General features: G+C 36.3%; 1 protein-coding gene across 4 annotated transcripts in view; it reads right to left on the reverse strand.

Moving 5' to 3' along the window:
* Kalrn (kalirin, RhoGEF kinase) overlaps positions 1 to 4,595 on the reverse strand; it is a 531,501-nt gene that overhangs the window by 259,511 nt on the left and 267,395 nt on the right. The window lies entirely within an intron of this gene.

Here is a 4,595-nt window from a genome sequence, read left to right on the forward strand (position 1 = left end):
GGAGGGAGGGAGGGAGGGAGGGAGGGTAGAAAAAAAGAAATAAGAAGGAAATCTATTCTGACACTTGTAATCCTAGCTACTCAGAGGCAGAGATCCTGAAAATCAAAGCCAACCTAAGTAGTAAAGTCCATGAGATTTCATCTCCAAAAATCAAAGAAAATGGGACTGGAGGCATGGCTCAAGTGATAGAGCAACAGCCAAGCAAGCACAAAGCTGTGATCTCAAGTGCCAATACCAACAAAATAAAATTTTCCAACACATACTGACATAGAACTGGTGATTCAGGTACATATATGTATTTCTCCATAGCTCTAAATTCAGCACTCTGCCTTGTGGTGGCGAACTGGTGATTAACAAAAACAGCTGGCCAAGTGTATCTAGAAGTAGAAGCCATGGGTATCAAACACAAAATAAATGGAGAACCTAAATGGGCTCATAGCAATCACTATAGAATTTACTTTTTAACTAATGGAAGACCTGGGTATTATTGAATAAATTATGTGTCTCCTCGCCAAATTTGCATTAAAGTCTCAGTATGTGGGCTTAGTGGGAAATAGGATCATTTCAGATGTAATTAGTTGCATTAAATTTAAGACATGCTGGAAGAGAGTAAACTTCTGGTCCGATGGGACTAGTGTTCTTATAAAAAGAATGCCATATGAACACACAAACACACACAATACACATGGACAATGTTATGTGAAGAGCAAGGCAGACTGAGGATTTATCTTCAGAAAAGTAAGGTCAAATTATAAGGCACCAACAAATCAGATCAAGCGAAGAGAAGAAGAAAAGGAAATCCTTAAAAGCAGCCAGAGGAAAAGATATGTTTTATATTGGTCAGAGGCTTTGAGGGCAGCAGACCTTTTTTTTTTTTTTTGCTGGCCTTCTAAACTCAGGGCCTGAGCTCTGTCCCTGAGCCTCTATGTATTCAAGGCTAGCACTCTACCTCTTGAGCCACAGTGCCACTTCTGACATTCTGTTTATGTGGTACTGAGGAATTGAACCCAGGGCTTCATGCATGCTAGGCAAGCACTCTACTACTAAGCCACATTCCCACCCTGCAGCAGATTCTTTATTAAATCTAGGACAAGCAAAATCAATGGAACAACATCTTGGAAGATGGAAGAAAAAAAATCTCTGAAAAAAAAAGCTAGGCAAAGCACAAATACCTTCCAAAAACAAATGTTAAACAGTCTTTTTCAGGTATAAAAAACTGGAAGAAGAAAACTTCACTAATAGACTTGCATGAACAAAAATATTAAAGGAAGTTCTACAGGAAGAAAGAAAACAATACCATATGGAAATTGGGATGAACGTACAGGAATGAAAAGCACTAGTGATGCTAGCTACAATGATAAATACATGTCTTTTTTTCTTTAATCTCTTTAAAGATAATAAAGTTTTAAACAAAAAGTAACAATGTAGGATTATGGTTGTAGCACATATATAAATATGTCAGCAATAATCACAAAGTTCTGAAAGATAAAAATAGAAGTATAATGTTATAAGGTTCTTATATTACATGTAAAGTAGTATCCGCTACATATTACTATGACAAATTAACATACCATAAAATCTAAAACAACCATTCAAATAACAGAGTTATGGCTGAGATTAAATGGAATCACAAAAATTCAATTAGCTGGAAAAATGGAGAAGCATCAACAAAAATCCCAGATGAAATAAGTAGAAAAATATCAAGACCTAGACAATATAAATGGATAATATGAACTATAAATTCTAAAATAGAAAGCAAAGGCCGTCAGATTGGATAAAAAATGAAATCCCAAATACACATGTCTATGAAAATGTTCTTTAAATATAAGGAAAGAAGCAAGTGTAAAGGACAAGGATAGAAAAAGACATAGCACAATAACATTCATCTAAAGAAATATTATGTAAAACATAGTAGATTTGGGAACAAATAATATTACTATGGAAGAAGATGATTTCATAATAAACAAGGAATTAATTTTTTAGATCATAATAATCTTAAACATTTTTTTGTGACTAACAGCAACGTTTCAAGGTATGTGAAGCAAAAACTGAGTAACCTTGGAGGGAGAAAGTAACAAATACACAATTACAGATGGAAATTTTAATGCTCCCTTTCAATAATTAAGAGACAGTGGATAGGAAATTAGTAAGGATGCAGACTTAAGTACACTCAACCAGCTCTACTTAAATGACATTTATAGAAAACTCCATCCAGTAACAGCAGAATACACATTTTCTCCATGGCACACAGTATGCTTATCAAGATAAACCGTATTCTGGGCCAGAACAGGCCCAAATTTAAAGTGATGCAAGTCAAAATACTTGTTCTGACTACAATAAAATAGAATTTAACAAAAGAAATATCTGTGGAAAATCTCCAAAGTATTGTAAACTCTGCCCATTTCTTTATATATATATATATATATATATATATGAAAGATATTATACAGAGGGGTTTCAGTTACATGAGTAATGAGTACATTTCCTATCAAGCATTGTTACCTCCTTCTTTATTTTTCCCCTATTATCCCTTTCCTCCCTACCTCCCCAACCCCTCCCGACCCACCAAGTTGTGAAGTTCTTTTTGAACACAGTCTCTTGTATATCTCATTGTTACAATGGGTCAATCTGTATCCTTGTTTCAGGACTTTGTTATTTCCCTTCCCCTCCTCAAAGTAGAAAAATGTATATACAAGATGCAGGGCATTGGAATTAAATACAGTGAAAACAGGTGTTATACCATGGGGGAAGAACATACAAAAGAAACAAAAAAAATCACATAGTACATAAAAAACAACAGTGACAAATCTTATCAGAAAAGGAAGAGAACACACCCAAATAAATAAACTCAGAGATGAGAATGGAAACATCACCACAGAAACAACCAAGATTCAGAACATTATAAGGGAATACTTCTCAAACCTTTATGCTAAAAGGTTTGAGAACTTGGCAGAAATGGACCTTTTCCTAGCAAGTATCAACATGCCGACACTAAACCAAGATGAGTTAAACCATCTTAACAGGCCCCATCAAGCATTGAAACAGAAATAGCAATAAGAGACCTCCCATCTAAGAAAAGCCCAGGACCAGATGGTTTTACAGCGGAATTCTACAAGGCCTTCAAAGCAGAGCTCACACCAATACTCCTCCAACTCTTCAATGAAATTGAAAGAGAAAGTTCACTACCAAACTCATTTTATGAAGCCATCATAACCCTCATCCCAAAACCAGGCAAGGACTCATCAAAGAAAGAGAACTATAGACCCATTTCAAAGAAAGAGAACTATAGACCCATTTCAAAGAAAGAGAACTATAGACCCATTTCTTTGATGAACACTGATGCAAAACTTCTCAACAAAATTTTCACCAATTGACTTCAACAATTCATCCAAAAATCATACACCACAAACAAACAGGATTCATTTCAGGGATGCAAAGCTGGTTCAATATATGCAAATCAATTAATATAATTCATCACACCAACAAGAGCAAGGATAAGAACCACATGGTTATCTCAATAGATGCAGAAAAAGCATTTGACAAGATCCAACACCCCTTTATGATGAAGGTTCTGGAAAAATTAGGAATCCAGGGAATATTCCTCAATACAATAAAGGTTGTATATGACAAACCTACAGCCAGCATTATACTTAATGGTGAAAAACTCTTAACTCAGGAACAAGACAAGGATGTCCACTCTCTCCACTTCTCTTCAATCTAGTATTAGAATGCCTAGCTACAGCAATAAGACAAGATGCAAACATAAAAGGGATCCAAATAGCAAAAGATGAAGTAAAACCCTCCCTCTTTGCAGATGACATGATTTTGCATTTAAAGAATCCCACGGACTCCACTCCCAAATTACTCAAGCTGATTCAAAACTTTGGCAAATAGCAGGGTATAAAATTAACCCTCAAAAATCAATGGCTTTTCTGTATGCCAACAGTGAGAAAGGCTTGGCTGAAATCAGGAAAGCAACTCCATTCGTAATAGTCCCACAAAAAATAAAATACATAGGAATTAACTTAACCAAAGAAGTGAAGGACCTCTATGATGAAAAGTTCAAAAACCTGAAAAAGGAAATCAAAACAGAACTTAGAAAATGGCAAAACCTCCCATGCTACTGGATCAACATCGTGAAAATGGCAATACTTCCCAAGAGTATCTACAAATTCAATGCCATACCTATCAATATTCCAACCTCATTCTTCAAGGAAATAGAAGAGGCAATCCAAAAATTCATATGGAACAATAAAAGACCCCGAATAGCAAAAAAGATCCTTAACAGAAAGAACATGCGGGAGGAATATCAATACTAAATTTCAAACTCTACTACAAAGCCACAGTAATCAAAACAGCTTGCTACTGCCACAAGAACAGACCCCAGGGGCTGGGAAGGTGGCTTAGTGGTAGAGCGCTTGCCTTGCATGCTCAAGGCCCTGGGTTTGATTCCTCAGCACCACATAAGCAAAAAAGAAAAAAATGGTAGTGGTACTGTGGCTCAGGTGGTAGAGCGCTAGCCTTGAGCTGAAGAGCTGAGGGACAGTGCCCAGGCCCAGAGTTCAGGCCCCACGACCGGACCAAAAAAAAAAAAA

Source organism: Dipodomys ordii, unplaced genomic scaffold (genome assembly GCF_000151885.1).
Source record: "Dipodomys ordii isolate 6190 unplaced genomic scaffold, Dord_2.0 Scaffold45, whole genome shotgun sequence".
NCBI lineage: Eukaryota > Metazoa > Chordata > Mammalia > Rodentia > Heteromyidae > Dipodomys > Dipodomys ordii.